This window comes from Macaca mulatta, chromosome 5 (genome assembly GCF_049350105.2).
Source record: "Macaca mulatta isolate MMU2019108-1 chromosome 5, T2T-MMU8v2.0, whole genome shotgun sequence".
NCBI lineage: Eukaryota > Metazoa > Chordata > Mammalia > Primates > Cercopithecidae > Macaca > Macaca mulatta.
Window position 1 is genome coordinate 110,915,478 of NC_133410.1, and position 24,907 is coordinate 110,940,384.

Consider the following 24,907-nt stretch of genomic DNA (forward strand, 5'->3'; position numbering starts at 1 on the left):
ACATGCCTACAATCTGTAATGATAAAATCAGATTTTTCAGGGCATCCACTGTCTCAAACATTTATCATTTCTTTGTGTCGAGAACATTTCAAATGTTCTAGCTATCTTACAATATACAGTACATTGTTATTAACTATAGTTACCCTACTGGTATTGAACACTAGAACATATTTCTTCTATCTAACTTTACTATTATATGCATTAACCAATCTTTCATTATGCCCTTGCCCCACCCTTCCTAGGACCTGGTAACCATCATTCTACTCTCTACCTTCACAAGATAAACTATTATAGCCTGCACATTAGAGTGAAAATGTGATATTTGTCTTTCTGTGCCTGGCTTATTTTACTTAACATAATGACCTCCAGTTCCATCCATTTTGCTGCAAATGGCAGAATTTCATTCATTTTTCATGGCTAGATATTATTCCATTATGCATATTTACCACATTTTCTTTTTGCAATTGCCCATTGATGAACACTTAGGTTGATTCCATCTCTTGGCTATTTTGAATAGCGCTGCAATAAACGTGCTGGTGTAGGTAGGTATCCCTTTGATATACCAATTTATTTTCCTTTGAATAAATACTCAATAGAGGGATTACTGGGTTATATGGTAATTATTGATTTCTTTTTCAGCTAGTTATTTTTTAATATGTAGAAACACTAGTGATTTTTGTGTGTTGATTTTTTGTTAGAGTTTTGAGATAGCTCCATACTGTTTTTTATAATGGCTGTACTACTTTACATTCTCACCAAGAGAGTATAGGAGTTCCTCTTTCTCCATATCCTCACCAGCATTTATTTTTTGCCTTTATGATAATAACCATTCTAACTTGGGTGAGATGATACTTCGTTATGGCTTTTATTTCCATTCCCTGATAATTCATGATGCTGAACTTTATTTTCCCGATACCAGTTGACCATTTGTATATCTAATTTTGAGAAATGTCTATTCAGATTCTTTGTCCACTTTCAAATGGGATTATTATTATTTTTCAGTTGGGTTTTTTGAGTTTTTCTGCATCTTCAAGATATTGGTTCTTTGCTGGATGAATAGCATACAAATATTTGTTCCCCTTCTACAGGTTGTCTTTTAAAATCTGTTAATTGTTTCCTTTTCTGTGGAGAAGCTTCTTAGTTTAATGTAGTTTCTTTTGTCTTTTTTTGTTGCCTGTGATTTTGAAGTCTTGGTGATAAAATTGTTGCCTAGACCAATGTCCTGAAACATTTCTCCTATGTTTTCTTCTAGTAGTTTTATTGTTTCAGGTCTTACATTTGGGGTTTGAATCACTTTTGAGTTGATTTTTATATATGGCAAGAGTTAGGGTTTACTTTTAGTTTTCTGCATGTGGATATCCAGTTTTCCTAGCAAATACCATGATGACTCCAGTTTTGTTCTTTTTATCCAGTATTGATTTAGCTATTGAGGATTTTTTGTGTTTCCATATGAATTTTAGGATTGATTTTTCAATTTCTGTGAAGAATGTAATTGACATTTTGATAAGGGTTGCATTAAATCTGTAGATTCTTCTGGATAATATGGTCATTTAAAAAATATTTTAATTCTCCTGATCCATGAGCAAAGAGTGTCTTTCCATCTGTTTGTTTGCTCCTCAATTTCTTAATCAGTTTTTTGTAGTTTTGTGGTAGAGATCTTTCACCAGCTTGGTTACATTTATTCCTAGGTATTCAATTTTTGGAGTTATTAGTAGGTGGGATTTTTTTTATTTCTTTTTCAGCTAGTTCTTATTAGTGTATAGAAACACTAGTGATTTTGTTTGTATTCGGCAACTTTACTGAATTCATTGAGAATTCATTGAGAAATGAATTCACTCATTTCTAAGAGTTTTTTGATAGAGTCTTTAGGTTTTTCTATACACAAGATCTTGTCATCTGTAAAGAGGGATGATTTAAATTTCCTTTTTCCAATGTGGAAGCCTTTTATTTCCTTTGCTTCCCAGATTGCTCTGGCTACAAATTCTAGTACTATTTTGATTAAGAGTGATGAAAGTGGATGGTCTGTTCCAAGATAGCCTAATAGGAACAGCTCCAGTCTGCAGTTGCCAACGTGATTGATGCAGAAGACAAGTGATTTCTGCATTTCCAACCAAGGTACCTGGTTTATCTCATTGGGACTGGTTACAGTGGGTGCAGCCCACAGAGGGTAAGCCAAAGCAGGGCATGGCAGCGCCTCACACAGGAAGTGTAAGGGGTTGGGGGATTTCCCTTTCCTAGTCAAGGGAAGCCGTGACCAACTGTACCTGGAGAAATGGGATACTTCCGCCCAAATATTGCATTTTCCCCTCAGTCTTAGCAACCGGTAGACCAGGAGATTCTCTCCCGTGCTTGGCTCAGTGAGTCCCACGCCCATGGAGCCTTGCTAACTGCTAGCACAGCAGTCTAAGATCAACCTGTGAGGCTGTAGGCTGGTGGGGGGAGGAGTATCTACCATTGCTGAGGCTTCAGTAGGTAAACAAAGCGACTGGGAAGCTCAAACTGGGCGGAGCCCACCGTAGCTAAGCAAGGTCTACTGCCTCTACAGACTCCACTTCTGTGAGGAGGGCATAGCTGAACAAAAAGCAGCCAAAACTTCTGCAGATTCAAACGTCCCTGTCTGACAGCTCTGAAGAGAGCAGTGGTTCTCCCAGCATGGCGTTTGAGCTCTGAGAACGGACAGACTGCCTTCTCAAGTGTGCCTGACCCCATGTAGCCTAAATGGGAGACACCTCCCAGTAGGGGCAGACAGACACCTCATACAGGTGGGTGCCCCTCTGGTATGAAACTTCCAGAGGAAGGATCAGGGAGCAATATTTGCTGTTCTGCAATATTTGCTGTTCTGCAGCCTCCATTGGTGATACCCAGGCAGACAGGGCCTGGAGTGGACCTCCAGCAAACTCCAACAGACCTGCAGCTGAGGGACCTAACTGTTAGAAGGAAAACTAACAAACAGAAAGGAATAGCATCAATATCAACAAAAAGGACATCCACACCAAAACCCCATCTGTAGGTCACCAACATCAAAGACCAAAGGCAGATAAAACTACAAAGATAGGGAAAAACCAGAGCAGAAAAGCTGAAAATTCTAATAACCAGAGTGTCTCTTCTCCTCCAAAGGATCACAGCTGCTCAGCAGTAATGGAATAAAGCTGGGCAGAGAATGACTTTGACAAGTTGAATTCAGAAGTAGGCTTCAGAAGTTCAGTAATAACAAATTTCTCCGAGCTAAAGGAGCATGTTCTAACCCATCCGAAGAAAGTAAAAACTTTGAGAAAAGATTAGATGAAAGGCTAACTAGAATAAATAGTGTAGAGAAGAACTTAAATGACCTGACAGAGCTGAAAACCATGGTAAGAGAACTTCGGGACGCACACACAAGCTTCAGTAGCTGATTCAATCAAGTGGAAGAAAGAATATCAGTGATTGAAGATCAAATTAATGAAATAAAGTGAGAAGACAAGATTAGAGAAAAAAATAAAAAGAAATGAAGAAAGCCTCCAAGAAATATGTGACTATGTGAAAAGACCAAGTCTATGTTTCATTGGTATACCTGAAAGTGACAGGGAGAATGAAACCAAGTTGGAAAACACTCTTCAGGATATTATCCAGGAGAATTTCCCCAACCTAGCAAGGCAGGCCAACATTCAAATTCAGGAAATACAGAGAACGCCACAAAGATACTCCTTGAGAAGAGCAGCCCCAAGACACAGAATTGCCAGATTCACCAAGGTTGAAATGAAGGAAAAAATGTTAAGGTCAGCCAGAGAGAAAGGTTGAGTTACCCACAAAGGGAAGCCCATCAGACTAACAGTGGATCTCTCAGCAGAAACCCTACAAGCCAGAAGAGAGTGGGGGCCAATATTCAACATTCTTAAAGAAAAGAATTTTAAACCCAGAATTTCATATCCAGCCGAACTAAGTTTCATAAGTGAAGGAGAAGTAAAATCCTTTACAGACAAGCAAATACTGAGAGATTTTGTCACCACCAGGCCTGCCTTGCAAGAGCTCCTGAAGGAAGCACTAAACATGGAAAAGAATGACCAGTACCAGCCACTGAAAAAACGTGCCAAATTATAAAGACCATTGATGCTATGAAAAAACTGCATGAATTAACTGGCAAAATAACCAGCTAACATCATAACGACAGGATAAAATTCACACATAACAATATTAACCTTAAATGTAAATGGGCTAAATGCCCCAATTAAAAGACACAGACTGGCAAATTGGACAAAGAGTCAAAACCCATCAGTGTGCTGTATTCAGGAGACCCATCTCATGTGCAGAGATACACATAGGCTCAAAATAAAGGGATGGAGGAAGATCTACTAAGCAAATGGAAAGCAAAAATAGCAGGGATTGCAATCCTAGTCTCTGATAAAACAGACTTTAAAGCAACAAAGATCAAAAGAGACAAAGAAGGCCATTACATGATGGTAAAGGGATCAATTCAACAGGAAGAGCTAACTATCCTAAATATATATGCACCCAATACAGGAATACCCAGATTCATAAAGCAAGTCCTTAGCAACCTACAAAGAAACTTAGACTCTCATGCAATAATAATGGGAGACTTTAACAACCCACTGTCAATATTAGACAGATCAATGAGACAGAAGCTTAACAAAGATATCCAGGACTTGAACTCAGCTCTGCACCAAGCAGACCTAATAGACATCTACAGAACTCTCGACCCCAAATCACATAATATACGTTCTTCTCAGCACCACATCACACTTATTTATTTGCTTATTGTAAAAGTAATCACATAATTGGAAGTAAAGCACTCCTCAGCAAATGTTAAAGAACAGAAGTCACAACAAAGTGTCTCTCAGACCACAGTGCAATCAAATTAGAACTCAGAATTAAGAAACTCACTCAAACTGCACAACTACATGGAAACTGAATAACCTGCTTCTAAATGACTACTGGGTAAATAACAAAATGAAGGCAGAAATAAAGACATCCTTTGAAGGCAATGAGAACAAAGACACAACATACCAGAATCTCTGGGACATATTTAAAGCAGTGTGTAGAGGGAAATGTATACCACTAAATGCCCACAAGAGAAAGCAGGAAAGATCTAAAATCAACACCCTAACATCACAATTAAAAGAACTAGAGACGCAAGAGCAAAAAATTCAAAAGCTAGCAGAAGGCAAGAAATAACTAAGATCAGAGCAGAACTGGAGGAGATAGAGATGCAAAAAACCCTTCGAAAAATCAATGAATCCAGGAGATGGTTTTTTGAAAAGATCAACAAAATTGATAGACTGCTAGCAAGACTAATAAAGAAGAAAAGAGAGATGAATCAAAGAGATGCAATAAAAAATGATAAAGGGGCTGCCACCCCCGATCCCACAGAAACACAAACTACCATCAGAGAATACTATAAACACATCTATGCAAATAAGCTAGTAAACCTAGAAGAAATGGACACATTCCTGGACACATACACTCTCTCAAGACTAAATCAGGAAGAAGTTGAATCTCTAAGTAGACCAATAAATGGGCTCTGAAATTAAGGTGATAATTAATAGCCTACCAACCAAAAAAAGTCCAGGACCAGGCGGATTCACAGTCAAATTCTACCAGAAGTACAAAGAGGCGCTGGTATCATTCCTTCTGAAACTATTTTCCAATCAATAGAGAAGAGGGAATCCTCCCTAACTCATTTTATGAGGCCAACATCATCCTGATACCAAAGCTTGGCAGAGACACACCAAAAAAAGATAATTTTAGAGCAATATCCCTGATGAAGATCAATGCAAAAATCCTCAATAAAGTGCTGGCAAGCTGAATCCAGCAGCACATCAAAAGTTTATCCATGACAATCAAGTCAGCTTCATCCCTGGGATGCAAGGCAATAAACGTAATGCATCACATAAACACACCAATGACAAAAAACACATGATTATTTCAATAGATACAGAAAAGGCCTTTGACAAAATTCAACAGCCTTTGTGCTAAAAACTCTCAATAAACTAGGTATTGATGGGACGTATCTCAAAATAATAAGAGCTATTTATGACAAACCCACAGTCAATATCATACTGAATGGGCAAAAACTGGAAGCATTCCCTTTGAAAACTGGCACAAGACAGGAATGCCCTTTCTCACCACTCCTATTCAACGTAGTGTTGGAAGTTCTGGCTAGGGCAATCAGGCAAGAGAAAGAAATAAAGCGTATTTGATAAGGAAAATGGGGAAGTCTAATTGTCCCTGTTTGCAGATGACATGATTGTATATTTAGAAAACCCCATTCATCTCAGCCCCAAATCTCCTTAAGCTGATAAGCAACTTCCGCAAAGTCTCAGGATATAAAATCAATGTGCAAAAATCACAAGCATTCCTATACAACAATAGACAAACAGAGAGCCAAATCAGGAGTGAATTCACATTCACAATTGCTTCAAAGAGAATAAAATACCTAGGAATCCAACTTACAAGGGATGTGAAGGACCTCTTCAAGGAGAACTATAAACCACTGCTCAACGAAATAAAAGAGGCCACAAACAAATGGAAGAACATTCCATGCTCATGGATAGGAAGAATCAATGTCATGAAAATGGCCATACTGCCCAAGATAATTTATAGATTCAGTGCCATCCCTGTCAAGCTACCAATGACTTTCTTCACAGAATTGGAAAAAACTACTTTAAAGTTCATATGGAACCAAAAAAGAGCCTGCATAACCAAGACAATCCTAAGCCAAAAGAACAAAGCTGGATGCATCACATTTCCTGATTTCAAAATATACTATAAGGCTACAGTAACCAAAACAGAATGGTACTGATACCAAAACAGATATATAGACCAATGGAAAATAACAAAGGCCTCAGAAATAACACCACACATCTACAACCATCTGATCTTTGACAAACCTGACAAAAACAAGAAATGGGAAAAGGATTCCCTGTGTAATAAATGGTGCTAGGAAAACTGCCTAGCCATATGTAGAAAGCTGAAAGTGGATCCCTTCCTTACACCGTATACAAAAATTAATTCAAGATGGATTAAAGACTTCAGTGTGGCCGAGCACAGTGGCTCATGCCTGTAACCCCAGCACTTTGGGAGACCGAGGTGGGCAGATCATGAGGTCAGGAGATCAAGACCATCCTGGCTGACACAGTGAAACCCCGTCTCTACAAAAAATAAAAATAAAAAAAAATTAGTCGGGCATGGTGATGGGTGCCTGTAGTCCCAGATACTCAGGAGGCTGAGGTAGGAGAATGGCGTGCGCCCGTGAGGCGGAGCTTGCAGTGAGCTGAGATTGAGCCACTGCACTCCAGCCTGGGGGACAGAACGAGACTCCATCTCAAAAAAATAAATAAAATAAAACAAAATAAAAAGACTTAAATGTTAGATGTAAAACAATAAAAACCCTAGAGGAAAACCTGGGCAATACCACTCAGGACATAGGCATGGGCAAAGTCTTCATGACTAAAACACCAAAAACAATGGCAATAAAAGCTAAAATAGACCACTGGGATCTAATTAAACTAAAGAGCTTCTGCACAGCAAAAGAAACTACCCTCAGAGTAAACAGGCAACCTACAGAATGGCAGAAAATTTTTGCAATCCACCCAATTGACAAAGCGCTAATATCCAGAATCTACAAAGAACTTAAACAAATTTACAAGAAAAAAACAACCTCATCAAAAAGTGGGCAAAGGATATGAACAGACACTTCTCAAAAGAACACATTTATGCAGCTGACAGACACATGAAGAAATGCTCATCATCACTGGTCATCAGAGAAATGCAAATCAAAACCACAATGAGATACCATCTCCTGCCAGTTAGAATGGTGATTGTTAAAAAGTTAGGAAACAACAGATACTCGAGAGGATGTGGAGAAATAGGAACGCTTTTACACTGTTGGTGGGAGTATAAATTAGTTCAACCATTGTGGAAGACAGTGTGGCAATTCCTCAAGTATCTAGAACTAGAAATACCATTTGACCCAGCAATTCCGTTACTGGATATATACCCAAAGGATTATACATCATGCTACTATACAGATACATGTATGTGTATGTTTATTGTGGCACTATTCACAATAGCAAAGACTTCCTTGGAACCAGCCCAAATGTCCATCAATGATAGACTAGATTAAGAAAATGTGGCACATATACACCATGGAATACTATGCAGCCATAAAAAAGGATTAGTTCATGTCCTTTGTAGGTACATGGATGAAGCTGGAAACCATCATTCTCAGCAAACTATTGCAAGAACAAAAAACCAAACACTGCATGTTCTCACTCATAGGTGGGAATTGAACAATGAGAACGCTTGGACACAGGGCAACAAACATCACACACTGGGACCTGTCATGGGGTGGGGGGCTGGGGGTAGGGATAGCATTAAGAGAAATACCCAATGTAAATGACAAGTTGATGGGTTCAGCAAACTAACACGGCACATGTATACCTATGTAACAAACCTGCACCTTGCGCACATGTACCGTGGAACTTAAAGTAGGAAAAAAAAAAAGAGTAGTGAAAGTGGGCGTCTTTGTTCTGTTCCACTTCTTTTTTTTTTTTTTTTTTTTTTTTTTTCTGAGATGGAGTCTCACTCTGTTGCCTGGGCTGGAGTACAGTGGTGCAATCTTGGCTCACTGCAACCTCTGCCTCCTGGGTTCAAGCGATTCTCATGCGTCAGCCTCTTGAGTAGCTGGGATTACAGGCACATGCCACCACGCCCAGGTAATTTTTGTGTTTTTAGTTGAGACGGGGTTTCACCATGTTGGCCAGGATGGTCTTGATCTCTTGACCTCTTGATCTGCCCACCTTGGCCTCCCAAAGCACTGGGATTACTGGCGTGAGCCAATGTGCCTGGCCTTGTTCCACTTATTTTTGTTCCACTTCTTAGAAGAAAAGCATTTAGCTCTTCCCTATTCAGTAAGATGTTAGCTATGGGTTTGTCACATATGACTATTTTTCTGTTGAGGAATATTCCTTCTATGTCAATTTCTTGAGAGTTTTTACCATGAAAGCATGTTGATTTTTTCAAACTTTGTTATGATATTATTAATTCTGTTTATGTGATATATCACATTTATTGGTGTGCATATGTTTAATTATCCTTGCATCACAGAAATACTTGATCATGTGTATTGTATTTGATATGTTGGTGGATTCAATTTGCAGGTAGCTTGTTGACGATTTGCACATCTAGGCTCATCAAAGATATAGGCCTGTAGTTTTTTTTTCTTATTGTGTCCTTATCTGGTTTTTGTGTCAGGGTAATTCTGGCTTTTCAGAATGAGTTAGAAAAATATTCATTTTTTTTCAATTTTTTTGAAATAGATTGCAAAGAATTGGTGTTAGTTCTTCATAAGTTTGATACAACTCAGCAGTAAACCATCAGTTCTTGGGCTTTTCTTTATTGGGAGTTTTTTTTACTGAATCAATCTTTCTTTTTGTTATTGGTCTGTTTCTTATTGGTTCAATCTGGTAGGGGTATGTGTGCAGGAATTTATTCATTTCCTCTAGGTTTTCCAATTTGTTAAAGTATATTTATTCTTAATATTCTCTAATTACTTTTTAAAATTTCTGTGGCATCAGTTGCAACGTCTCCTTTTACAGTTTTGCTTTTATTTATTTGAATCTTACCTTTTTTTTCTTGTTTAGTCTAGCAGGCAGTTTATCAATTTTGTTTATATTTTCAAAAGCCAACTTTTTATTTTATTGATCCTTTTTGTTCTTTTTAGTCTCTGTTTTATTTAGTTTTGCTCTGATCTTTATTATTCCACAAATTTTGGGTTTGGTTTGGTTTCCTCTTCTAGTTCCTTGAGTTGCACTGTTGCTGTTTTGTTTGTTTGTTTTTTAATCTGTCGCCAGGCTGGAGTGCAGTGGCCTGATCTTGGCTCACTGCAACCTCCGCCTCCCGGTTCAAGCGATTCTCCTGTCTCAGCCTCCCGAGTAGCCGGGACTGGAGGCATGCACCACGACGCCCAGCTAATTTTTGTATTTTTAGTAGAGATGGGGTTTCACCGTGTTGGCCAGGATGGTCTTGATCTCTTGACCTCGTGGTCTGCCCACCTTGGCCTCCCAAGCGCTGGGATTACAGGCGTGAGCCACTGCGCCCAGCTGCATTGTTGCATTTTCATTTTAAATCTTTCTCTCTTTTTTGATGTAGGTGTTTATTACAATAAACTTCCTTCTTAGTATTCCTTTTGTTATATTCCATAGGTTTTGATATGTTGTGATTTAATTTTCATTTGCTTAAAAAATTAATTGATTTCCTTTTTAATTTCTCCATTGGCCCAACAGTAGTTCAGGAGCATGTTTTTAAATTTCCATTGTTTATACCATTTCCAAATTTCTGCTTGTTATTGATTTCCTGTTTAATTCCACTGTGGTCTGAGAAGATAGTTGGTATAATTTTTATTGCTAAATTTGTTGAGACTTGTTTTGTGGTCTAATACATGGTCTATACTGTAGAATGTTCTGTGTACTGACCAGAAGAATCTGGATTCTGTAGCTCTGGGATGACATGTTCTGTAAACATCTATTAGGTCCAGTTGGTCTATAGTGCAGTTTTAATCTAATTTTTGTGTTGGTTTTCTGTCTATATGATTTGTCCAGTGCTGAGAATGAGGTGTCAAAGACCTTGACTATTGCTTTTATTGGAGTCTATCTCTCCCATTAGATGTAGTAATATTTGCTTTATATATTTTGTTGCTTGGGTGTTGGGCACATAGATATTCAGAATTGTTATAGCCTCTTTGTGAATCGATCTTTTAAATCATCACATAATGACATTCTTTGTCTGTTTTTATAGTTTTTGACTTAAAGTCTTTTTTTATCGGATATAGGTATAACTATTCTGGCTTGCTTTTTGTTTCTGTTTTTGTGCAATATTTTCTCCATCAGGTTACTTTACATCTTTCAGGAGAGGTGAGTTTCAATTAGGCAGAATATAGTTGGGCCATTTTTTTATTTCCTATTCAGCCACTCTATCTTTTGAGTGGAGAATGTAATCCTTTTACATTCAAAGTTATTATTGTTAGCTGAGGACTTATTCTTACCATTTTGTTCATTGCTCTCTGGTGGATTGGTATATCTTTTATTTGTTTCTTTATCTCTCATTATTTATCATTGTAGTTTGGTGATTTGTTGTTGTTGTTGTTGTGGCAACGTTTGACTTCTTTCTTTTTCTTATGTGTCTGCTCTACAAGTAAGTTTTATATATTTGCATGTTTTCTTGATGGTAGATATCATCCTTTCACTTTCAGATATACGACTGTCTTAAGCATTTCTTGTAAGTTCAGTGTAGTGGTGATGAATTCCTTTAGTTTTTGCTTGTCTGCAAAATACTGTATTTCTCCTTTATTTCTGAAGGATAAGTTGGCTAGGTATAGTACTCTTCATTGTCAGTTTTTTTTTCTTTCAACATCTTGAATATATTATCTTATTCTCTGCTGGTCTGTAAGGTTTCTGCTGAGAAATCTGCTGTATGTCTGATGGGGATTCCCTTATATATGACTTGATACTTTTCTCCTACTATTTTTGGAGTTGTCTTTGTTTTTGAATTTTGATAGGTTGACTACAATGTGTCTTGGAAAAAACTTTTTGGGTTGAATCTATTGAGAAATGTTTAAGCTTCCCGTATCTGAATGTCTACATCTCTTGCAAGACTTGGGAATTTTTCAGCAATTATTTCATTAAATTGCTTTTCTATGTCTTTGCCCATCTTTTCTCCTAAAACTCCCTAAAGTCAAGTATTTGGTTCCTTTGTGGCGTCGCATATGCCACATAGACATTCTTCATTCTTTTTTACTATTTTTTTGTCTGTCTGATTTCTTTCAAAAGATCTGTTTCAAGATTAGAAATTATTTCTTTTGTTTGATCTAGTCTATTGTTGGAGTTCTTGGTTATATTTTTTACTTTATTCACTAAATTCTTCAATTCCAGGATTTCCATTTGGTTCTTTTTTATTATATATATATATATATATCTATCATATATATCTTTGTCAAATATCTCATTAAATCATGTATTGTTTACCTCTTTTCTGTTATATCTCACTGAATTTCTTCAGTATCATTATTTTTGATTTTTTTCAGCACTTAATAGATTTTCTTTTTGTTAGAAACCTCTACTGGAGAATTATTTTGTTTCTTTGGAGGTGTCATGTTTCTTTGCTTTTTGATATTTTTATTATTTTTTAAACATTGATATCTGCACATCTGGTGTGACCATTGCTTCCTCTAATTTTTTGGATTGGCAATTTTGGGGAAATAATTTTTCCTATGCATATGTCTACAGTGTTCTTTGGGTAGGGTGTTTTGACTTTGATTCTGGGTGAGTAAAGTAATGCAGTCTTTGTATAACTTCTTTAGGTATAATCAGCATGAGTAGTGTCTGTGAGTTCCTCAGTGGCTTAGGCTGTGGTTGTTAGTGGAGGCTGTGGAGAGGCTTTTCTGGGGATGGGGCCACCAGATCGGTCAGTTCTTAGGCAACAGTGGTGGTGTTGGCAGGCCTGGCATGTCAGTCCTTGATCACTTGTGGGCATACATGGATTCTGGCAGTAGCAAATCTGAGCAGGCTGATCCTTGGACCTTCAGGTGGGCTTAGCTGGGTGCCAGCAGTGACAGCAGTGGATCAGATGGGCAGGCAAATCGTTTACTTTCTGGGTGTTGTGTGTGGCATTGGCAGTGTCAATAGTGGTGGCAGGCCACCTTTATGCTCCCAAGTAGAACGCATGGGATTACAATCTAAATTTTATTTTTACTTAGCGTTTCCTACATATTTAAGCAGCTATTACTCATTTCTGGGAATTTGTGATAAAAAAATAGGTTGAAATTAAACCATCTCACCTTCCAGCTATGTGACTCTGATTATATTACCTTCCTTTTCTGAGCTTACTTGTTCTTTAAAGGTAAGAACTATCACCCCAGACAGTGGTAAACATGAACTAAAGCATTTTTTAAGTACTAACATAGCATCTGGTATATAATAGGGTCTTTGTGTATAAATTAAATGGAATAAATAATATGAAAATCTGAATAAAAAATGAACTAGCAAAATAAATCTTTTGCAATGAAGGCTGATAAAGTGCCAGTCTCCCTTACTTTATGACAGGTTTGCTAATACCACTTAAAAGCCTCACAGTGGAGTTTAATAGGGAGCACAGTCTTAGAACTCTGATGGTTGAGAGATTTAGGATCAAATCATTTTGTAGCTATGAAAACATGAACACATTCTTAAAAATTTATGCTTCATTTTCCTCACATGTAAAAAGAGGACAATGCAAGTGTATGTGTATACACACACACACACAATCTTGTTATAAGAATTAACTACAATAATGTGTGTAAAGCACATAGAACACTTCCTTTCTGGTTATGATACTCGCCAAATAAGTGAGTTATGGTATTCACCAAATACATGTTAGCAGAGACTCCCAACTCTGTAGCCTGGGCAGCAGTACTCAAATTAAATATGTGTATCTCTTGGGGGCATATGAAGACTTTCCATAGTCTTCACTGGCACACAGAGTTTTGAGTGAGGTTTCTAGACACACCCTGGTTTGTCCCATATAGTCCTCATTTATGCCTGTTATTTATGCCTGACATATTATCTGTTATTATCATTCCTTTTTTTATTCTGAGAGTGTCCTTGTTTGACTAATGGTCAACCTCAATCTAAAAGAATCAACTCCCAAATTCTCAGCCTTCTTGTTAAATTTTTCTAAAATATTTTTACAAAAATGCACCTCTTTCTAAAAATAATTTTTCTAAAATTGGCAAAAATCATGCCAATTATTCTTTCTTGCATTCCTTTATAAAAATTACCCTTTTTATACTTTATAAAAGAAAGGTATGTCTTCCTTTAATTTAAATCTTGGAAAGAGATATCTGAGATAGCTGAACAGAGAGTATCGATAAATTTTTCACCCAGATATCTAATCCATGTCCAGCTTCCTGATCTATCTTTCTCAGAGATGGAATTTGAAGTGATATATTTTCATGGGGATCTTTATTAAAATGTTTATTTTACTTGAAAAATGAAGTTATATTTTACATAGTGACAATAAGTTTTATTGGCTTAACAATGAGGATTGGATTTGTCCATTATATTTATAAGGTAACATTTTATAATTCAGTGATCTGCTTTTCAAAATCTGCTTTTGAAAAATACAGATTTAATTGCAAGTTAAGTAATTTCTTAATATGTGATGCACTGGAAAGTGTGCATTTAAAAGTAACAACTTTTTTATATTTCCAGCCCTTTCTAAACATATTATGATAATATAGCAATTGTAGCAAGTGAGTTAGAAATAGAATTAGTAGTTATTTGGTAAGTCTTGGTAAGGTGGTGTTTTTTATTTTTGGTATATTTCCCAGTAATTGAAAAAGTGAATGGTTCACAATGACTAAGAAATAATTTGGTGAGTCAGATGGTTTCTATTTTCCTTTAAAAACAAGAATTGGGTTGTCCTCTGGTAAATCATTAAAAAATCTTTTGTTGAATGTTCACTATGTGATTTTTGATATATAAGTCTGAAAGTATTCAATAAATTAAGTAATACTGTTATAACAACCTTCTCCCATTTTCATCGACTTATCTATGTAAACCATTTTTCTCATGCTTACATGTATATTAACATAAAAAAAATTCTAGCAATAAATGGTCACAAATCTATAAACACACTGAAAAAAATCCCCATTTACTTTTAGTTACATTTCCAGTAAAAACTTACTGTGCGTATTGCATATATTTTCTCTTTTCTTTTCTTTTTTTCTTTTCTTTTCTTTTTGAGACGGAATCTTGCTCTGTCGCCTAGGCTGGAGTGCAGTGGCGCGATCTGGGCTCATTGTGAGCTTCCGCCTCCCGGGTTCACGGCATCTTCCTGCCTCAGCCTCCTGAGTAGTTGGGACTACCGGCACCCGCCACCACGACCAACTAATTTTTTTTTTTTTTTTTTTTTTTTTGCATTTTTAGTAGAGACAGTGTTTCATCATGTTAGCCAGGATGGTCTCAATCTCCTGACTTCGTGATCCGCCAGCCTCAGCCTCCCAAAGTGCTGGGATTACAGGCGTGAGCCAACGCGCCTGGCCTCATATTTTTCAAAAGTCATAATCTTATTTGATTTTATATTAATAGCAATTACATTCAATTAGAATATTTAATATATTATTGCAATATGCTGAAAATAAAACATTTTAAACCTCTTAAATTATGAAAATAACTTCAGATGTATGTGTGGGGAAGTCTGAAGACTATTGATCTGTAGAACCTATCCCTGCTCCACTCTATTTTTCCTAATATTTCTCCCTAACTATATACAGGTATTGTTATTTTTATTACTTTGTTTTTATTGTATATTATTTAAGGTATACAGTACAGCTTTTGTTGTTGTTGTTTAGGGACAAGGCCTTAATATATTACCCAGGCTGGAGTGCAATGGCACTATCCTAGCTCACTGCTGCCTTGCACTCTTGGGCTCAAGGAAACCTTCCACCTCAGCCCCACAAGCTGGGACTACAGGTGCTTGCCATCAAGCTGGCTAATTTTTGTATTTTCTTATAGAGATGGAGTGTTGCTATGTTGCCCAGGCTGGTCTCAAACTCCTGGACTCAAATGATCCTCCTATGTTAGTCTCCCAAACTGCTGGGATTACAGGTGTGAGCCACCTTGCCTGGCCAACATGATGTTATAATATAAATTATAAATAGGTGAAAGGATGAGTATAGTCAAGCAAATTAACATATGCATCATCACATGTAGTATGAGATCTCTCAGGTATCATTTTTAAAGAATATAAAATATTTCTAATTCATGTACGATATTTTTATTTGTAAAAAGTATATGTAAATTAAATATATTATAAATTTTGTAATTATAATACCTACAGAACCTACAAGAACAGTTACCAACTCTTCAGAATGGTATTTATGATATCCCCAGTTCTACCCTGATTGTTTAAAAACTTTTCTTTTATTGTTTTCCAATGCAAATGCCAGGGGACCTCTTAAATATGTTCTAGCTTTTGCTCTACTACCAATATTTCTTAAAGTGCTCTTTGTTAGCCTCTTGCTCTGTCCAAAGCCTCCTTTCATTAGAACATAGCCCAAACTTTATCTTCTCAACAAACAGTGCTGATTTCTCCCGTGGGTCATTCATCTTATCTTCAAATGCCTTTGACTCTTGAATCCACAGTTACACTCTGACATATAAGTTCCCCTGTCTCTCCTATCACACTTCACAAGCACACTATGTCCTACATGTATGGTTATACTCCAAATTTCTCTAATATCAAGCACTATTTTCTCTACCTAAAATGCCTTCTCCCTCTGCTTTCTATTTCTCTAGCTCTCAGAATTTCCATTCATTCTTTAAGATCTAGCTGAAATATTTCCTCATTTGGGAAGATCTCCCAGATTATCTGAGATTTAGTTAGTCCCACCTTTGTGATTTCATTGAGTGAAGTTACATTTATATCACTTATGTCAGATATTGTACGTATTCATTTATATTATTTGTCTTCCCCATTGTAATACCAGACAAAAGTTTTAAATACATCTTTAGGGAGTAAAAGATCTTATGGCCCTGATCGTTGAGTATAGTCTGAAACATATAGTGGAAATGCAAAGAATGTTAATTGAATTAACATCTCACAGGTAAACAGCAATTCACTGAATAAGTGAAATTTTTTTGTTTTGCATTTATCTTAAGCATAAAAACTCAGAAAATAAGAGCAAGAAAAATGTCAAGGTTTGTGCAATGGACGTGTATAGCAACCTAGATCTGCAGAATATACAGAACTTCTATAAAATTGTCTCAGTATTTTTAAGTAATTATAAGCACACAAACCACATCATACTACCACATTGCAATTCATTAAGGAGGAACAACAAAACATAACCAGAAAATAATTTGTCTTAAAAATCTAAAAGAGTTTTTATCTTAGGAGTAAAAATCGTAACGTAAGCTAGAAAATATTTGTAAGTAAATAATAATGAAAAAACTGTATAAAAAAGTTATGAGATACAACCAAAGCATAACTTATAGGAAATTTAAAGTATTAATACTTACAATAGCAAAAAAGAAAGTTTGAAATTAATGAGTCAAATGTCTAACCCAAAGAGAGAAAAAAATAAGAAGCAAGGAAATGATGAATAAAAGACTTGAAATTACTAAAGTAGAAAACACAACAGAAAGGATCAGCAAAGCCAAAAAATGATGAAATTTATAATTTTTCCAGGAAGATATGTAAATAAAAAGACAAAGGCAGAAAAATATTAAAAAGTATTGTTAATTAAGAATAAAACTAACAAAAATATATAGACTCCGAAAAAATTAGGGACATTGTCAGCAGTTTGTGTCAATATTTTTGAAATCTTCGATAAAATATATACCTTTCTAGAAAGCTTTGTGCTAAAACTGACTCAAGAAATGAACATCTGAATGATCCCATACCTTTAAAATAATTAATTTACCAGTTAATAATATTCCAAAGCAAACTGAAGGACATTTTAATTCTGGAATTTAAAAAAATGCCAGAAAAGTGAAAAAGAATTTTGCAAAATATTATAATAGTTGATAAAGGCAAGTCAATATATATAACTTATGTATATTACATAGCAGAGTAATAAACATCTATGAACATATCACCTCATTTACAGCCTTAGAAAGTTCCAGTATTGGACAGTGAGTAGTCCTTTTCTAACCTATTCTGCTACCTCTCTCAGAGGCAAACGGTATCCTGAGTTTTACATTTTCTGTAATAGACTTTTTTTTTTTAACAAAAACTGAGATATATTTTACATTTAATAAAATGCATAGATATTCATACATTTTGGCAAATAACTATATATGATAAAAATTTCATTACTCTAAATAATTCCCCCTCATCCCACCACAACAACCAGTGTACTCTACTTTCTGATTTCTATCACCATAGGTTAGTTTTATCTTTCTTGGGTTTTATATGTGTGTATATGTGTTTCTTTTGCAATTTATCCAAGTCACATTAGTAGTTCATTTTTTATTTTTGAGCAGTTTCCCAGTGTATAAATATACCACAGGTTGTTCACCCATTTTTCCATTGATGGAATCAATGGAATTTAGTCTCCAACTTAGTGTTTTTATGACTAAACTGATATAAACATTCCTGTATAGTTATTTTATTTTTAACATTCTTGTGTAAATATTTTGAAGCAGAAATATCATATCAACGGGTAGGTATACCTTTTATATAACAGGCTGATAAACTGTTTCCTAAAGTGGTTCACTCACACTAGACATTTATTAGAGTTTCAGTAACATCACTTGCAATAGGAACTTTGGATGTTGCTGGTCTTTTTAATTTTATCCATTCTAATGTGTGGGAAGTGGTAACTCATTAGAGCTTTAATATGCATTTCCCTGATAAATAATGCATTTGAACAACTTCTCACGTGTATGAATGCCTTGGGAAAGAAAGGGTTTCTGAAAGAGGGCTTTGCATGTTTTGTATATAAATTTAAAAAGTTAATCTGAGTGTTTTTGGATTTAAAAAATGACTTCTAGCTTTTCTGTAGTTCCATTTCTCATAGAAATGTAGGTTTCTGAGTATATGACATTCCCTCTTCTCTCTTACAAATAAAGAAGTCCCATAGGAATATGCAAATGACTCAGGTCAAGATGTGAGGGAAAGTTTTACATGCCAACAAGTTAATAAACTTTAAGTTGGACTCCTAGCATGACCTCTCAGTCTAACTGAATGAGTGCTACCAAAAACAACACATAATATATCAGGGAAAAATAAAACTGCAAATTTCCACAGAGTTCCCTGGTTTGCCTGAGAATTTGATAACAATACTCCATTATGTGATGTAAAATATTTTGTAAGCAAATAGAATAATATATAATAACATATCTCCAAGGACAAATGGATGAATTAGATTATAAATTTGTTTAAACTTAACAGAGCTCATGTTTTCATTGGTCTCTTGAGACTAACAAACTTTATATAAATTTAAAATGAAAGAATTCATAAATTTCCAGGAACATTAAAAAACTTCAAATACTGGTTAGGGTATAACTCCAGGGAAATAGAGAACCTTTAAAATATGACTTTGATTGCTAAGTTGCAGGGTAAGAAGCATGGAATGCAATTGATATCAGGAAAAAAAAAAGTAAGAAAGAAACCCCAAACTAAAAACCTCAATTCTTATAAATAAGCATTAAATAATTTAAAAAATGTATTTTTTATAAAAATGTAAAATAAATAACTTAGGCAATATTCCTTATCCAGGCGAATAACTGGACAGTTTATACTGGTCTAATAATTTTTATTTAAAATGATATATATCACTTATTTGATTTTATTATAGTGTGAAGAAAATTACATTAACATATGTTCTGTTTTTTTCTATTTATTAATGTTTTATTTTATATAAAATGTATTTATTTGTTCCTACAAGGGTTAATTTTTCTGAAATTTCTAATTTCCTACATTGATTATATGGGTCAAATCATGTGTCATTGAAATGTCTAAGTAAGATTTAAATGTAAAACAAAACTAAATTTTAAAAAGGTATTTTTCTATAATGTTTTAAACTTTTTACGATGCTACAAATCAATCAAACCAATAATTCCAAATACACTAATGGCATATATATATTGTACAATAAAAAGTGGCCATCAGCTAGTAAATTTAAAAATATATAAATATATATATTTGAGATGGAGTTTCACTCTTGTTGCCCAGGCTATGGTGCAATGGTGCAATCTTGGCTTACCACAACCTCCACCTCCCGGGTTCAGGTGATTCTCCTACCTCAGCCTCCCAAGTAGCTGGAATTACAGGCATGTGCCACCACACCCGGCTAATTTGCATTATTAGTAGTAATGGGGTTTCTCCATGTTGGTCAGGCTGGTCTTGAGCTCCCGACCTCAGGTGATCCGCCCGCCTTGGCCTCTCAAAGTGCTGGGAATACTGGCATGAACCACTGTGCCTGGTCAAAAAAATATATTTTATATTAGCTTGTATTAGTTGTACATGTTTATTAACCTTCGCAAATGTGAAAAGCATGTAAATGATGGTACCGTGATTCAATCAAGTATTACCATAATAATGCGCATAACTAACTACCCCAAAACTCAGTAGATTAAAGGATTAAATATTTCTTTCCATGGTCGTATGTCTGCAGTAGGGTACGCATAAGCTGAGTTAGTCTGGACTCGCAGCTCTCGGATTCGAGCTGCAAGCTCCGTGATGCAAGCACTTTTGTTCTAGGGTATAGACTGAAGCGGTGTCAGATACCTGGGGCTTGTTTTTCTAATGGAGGATCATTGGAATGTAAGAGGGCACACTCAACTGTGAAAGAATACTTCAAACTTCTGCTTATCTCACGCATACTAATTTTTTTAAGATTATTTTTTATTTATTAAATTTTTGTGGGTGCTTAGTAAGTGTATATACTTATGGGGTACATGAGATGTTTTGCTACAGGGATGCAGTGTGAAATAAGTACATCATGGGGGATGGGTTATCTTTCCCCTCAAGCATTTATCCTTGGAGTTAGCACACTAACACTTCATTGGCCAAAGCCAGGCATGGGGTCAATCCCAAATGAGGGAATTAAAAAATGCACTTTACCCACCATGAGGATGTGGCATGTGTGTGAAAGTAAATGATTACAACTTCATAGTGAAGAATTGGGACCAGTAATTTAGTCTGCCATACATAGATGTGTAGAGTGGTATGCAGTTTTTGCCAGAACTTTACTCTGCTAATATGCTTACATGTGACAGATACCTCTCCATTTATTTTGTAGTATTTTCTGGCCTGTGACAGAAGTTAGTAACTTTAATTAATGGTTGAATTAATATTGGTAATGGCTTCCAGCTCCATTCATATCCCTGAAAAGGAGATGATTTCATTCTTTTTTATGGCTGCATAGTATTCTGTGATGTATATGCACCATATTGTCTTTATCGAGTCCATCATTAATAAACACCTATCCTTAGCAAACTAAACCAAGAATAGAAAAGCAAATACTGCATATCGTCATTTATAAGTGGGAGCTAAAATGAGAACACATGGACACATAGAGCGGAACAACACACACTGGGGCCTATCAGAGGTTGGATGGTGGGAAGAGGGAGAGGATCAGGAAAAATAACGGGTACTAGGCTTAATACCTGGGTGATGAAATAACCTGCATGACAAACCACCATGACATATGTTTACCTATGTAAATAAACCTGCACATGTACCCCTGAACTTAAAATAGAAGTATATATATTTAAAAAATGAACTTAAAAAAAAAGAAAATAGATCTTACAAATGATAATCTCTTTGAAGTGAGGAAATATATCAGCTTTCGACTAAAAAGAAACTAATATTGGCAATAGAGACTTTAGTAAATTCAATAGATGCAAAGATATACATGTGCATGGAGGATAATGGGTTTGGTTTTTGTTTATGAAGGGGAAAAATAAAGTAAAATGGTTGGTGTGCTAGAATATGAGACAATTGACGAGGACAAACAGAGGCTCTACAGTAAAATTTAGAATATCTGAGGTAATACGAATTGTATTAGTTTATAGTACCTGCAATTGTGAGTTTAAAAATAAACAATAAAAGGTATTTAATGTTGACAAAGTTGGCTCAGTGTTAAGTTTATTTTAAGGAACTTTTGGTTCTAACCTACAACTGGTATCATTGTTCCCTTCTTCCCTCACCTTTCAGGCTTCCTTACCCCTGTTGCCTGTCCGGGATGAATTATCCTCCCTATTGATTCCCTTTAATCCTGGCTACACTTTCACACATGGGCTCCTTATTTAATTCTTTAAAGGTTAAGCCTTTGGAGGGTGACATCTGTTTCCTGCTGGGATCTTGACTGCTACATACTTTTCTCTTTATTTTGTTTACTTTTAGTGTTGTCAGACTTTCATGTTCAGATTTACTTTACATCCACTATTGCTAGATGTTTAGAGTATAGGGCAAATCTCAAAGTATAATCTTATGGTGTAAGCTTCTAAATTTTAAAAAGATATATGTTCTGGATAATTACTCTGAAAAAACTATATATTTCCTTGGGAGCTTCTCAATGACTTATATTTTTCATTTTGTCATTTAAGTGACAGCAAATAGTTTGTGAGGCTGAAATAGAAATAAATTTATTAAAGATCCATGTGTCTTTTTTTCAGAACAAACAAAAAAATCTGCCAATTCCCTTGGAACCTAGGTTCTTTCAATCGTCGTTTTACTTACCTCATCCCTTTCTTTGCCTTTCAAGCATCTCTCTGTTCTGGTACAAATCTACTGTATCTGATAAGGAGCCCCATGCAGATATTTCCAAACCTGGAGGAAAAGAGTGATCACATCCGGTTTTGCAGATTCAGGCATTTTTGTGATGGGTCTCAAACTTAAAGCTAGCACTCATCTTAGGCTTTAGGATCTGTCGTGAAAGGAAATATTTCATGTTCTGGGAGCTGCTTTGATAGCCCTTTACTTCTTTGCCCTGAAGAAAGTAAGAAAGAAATCTTTTAAGTAAAGAGAATTTTTCTCAAATAATTGGTATGTATCAATTAGAAATGTGAGAAACTAATGAATGACTCATAATTTTGAGATATTAATACGTTGGTAAGGTAATAAATTCATACTTCAACAAACGTGGGTTCTAATTCAGCTTGAACAAGTTATTCAGCTTTGTTGTCTCTTTTGCAGAGTAATGCCTACTTTCCCCCACTAGTTCATGTCATGTAGGAAGTAATTATTAAGAATTATTTTGTCTAAACCTCTTATTTACAGATAAGCAGTATTAAATTTAACTGAAAAAGCATAGAATTCCTTGTTCCCTGTTTACTAGTAACCTTGAGCACGTGACTTAACCTTGCATTCAGTTTTGTCATTTATAGTGGAATTCACATGTGCTATGTGCCTAGCACATTGCCTGGCTCAGATATGATAAATATTATCATTACTGTTTTTAGTATTACTGGAGAATTATATATGAGTAACATTATTGAAACAGTGAGGAAAGAGAGGCCCTAGGAATTGATACTGAAAAAACTCATACATAAAATAACCCCAAGAAGAAATATTTAGGAAATAAGAAGATAATGCATTTCTGCCTGTGTAATTATTTTTCTCCTTTAAGATTCCATTGTGCTACCTTAAAACTGGGTTCACTTGGATGAAACACGTACAAGGTGGGATGTGCCTGCTCTAAATGCCTAAAGATAAGCCTGTACTAGAGAGTGAAAGAGAAAAGGAAAAGTCATTTGACCTTGGCAAGATACTTGCATTCTTATATTCATTCTTTAGTCTTCTGGATAATAGAATTAAAACATTTACCTCATAAAGATGCTGGCAAAATAAATTAACGTATTTATTCTTAGAAATACATGTTAAAAATATAAGTTCTTACAATGGTTTATTACAAAAACAATCAGTCTCTTCTGCTGCAAACAGAGAAAAAGATTCTGCTGTATCTCTTGGCAGTGATTTTGGGGTTTTCATGAATTTCGCAAGTCTGTGAATAAAGAAAAGGGTGTGATCACAGCGGTGAGTAGGAAGTTTATGATGAAGGGTGACATATAGATGGATGTCAGCAGGTATCAAGAAAGTCCAGGCAGAGATAAAGGAAGATATTGTGTGAAAGCAGCTGATTCAGCTCTCTTAGGGGCCAGAGATAGACCATCTTAAGTGTCAACCTAAGTCCTGGATCCTGCTATACATATTTTTATCTATTAACCTTGATGAAAAAAAATCCCTTGGGCATCTTAACTTTAAAATATTTTTCATGTAATAAATTGAATCTCCTCCTTTCAAGTGAAAGGATTTTAGTGCTACTTTGAATAATATTAAAACAGCATGCAAAAAAAATTAATTAATAATGCTATCAGCTTGGTACATTACCCTCTTGTTCCAGGCTCTAGTCATGTCATTGAATATCATAGCATACCTGTAGGAAAGATATTGTTATCCTTATTTTATCCCTACCCGTGTGTCACAATGGAGACCCATGGAAGTTAAGAAATCTTGCCATGGTCACAGAGATTGGAGAACATAAAACTAGGATTCAAACCCAGATCTGCATCCTTTCAAACTGAAATTTTAAACCACTGTATGATGCCCTTCATACACAACTGATTTATAGTTTCCACTTATTTATAAAACAATAAGTTTTGGGTTTTTTTTTTTTTTTTTTTGAGATGGAGTCTCGCTCTGTCGCCCAGGCTGGAGTGCAGTGGCGCGGTCACGGCTTACTACAAGCTCCGCCTCCCGGGTTCACGCCATTCTCCTGCCTCAGCCTCCCGAGTAGCTGCGACTATAGGCGCCCGCCACCACGCCCGCCTAATTTTTTTTTCTGTATTTTCAGTAGAGAGGGGATTTCACCATGTTAGCCAGGATGGTCTGGATCTCCTGGCCTTGTGATTTGCCTGCCTCGGCCTCCCAAAGTGCTGGGATTACAGGCGTGAGCCACCGTGCATGGCCATAAAACAGTAATTTCATAATGCTTTATATAGTTAGCAGCCTGGATTGTCTATCTGCAATAAGAAGAATGGACATAAAATTCATGTACTATATTGGTTTTGATTGCTACTGATTATTATTCCTGTTAGAAAATGTTGCAAGAAAATTAGCCAAAAAGGCAAGCTGCAAAAGAAATAATTTATGCACTATAGAATATTGGCTAAATATGATTACAAAGTATTTATCTTTTATGATTAAACAAATCCTAGTTATTTTGTTCATGTTACAGCAGTCTCCCTTAATTCTTTTATTTCTTGTTTTCCTCCTAGTCCCTAAGTTTTAGACTTTCATTTCTAAAACACTTGTTAGTAACTTTGATTGATATAGAAAGGCAGGCTTCAGTGGCAAGATATTTAGTTTAGAACCTTAAGGTGTCAAGTACATATAAGCATAAATGTGGTGAGTGAGTCTTCATGAA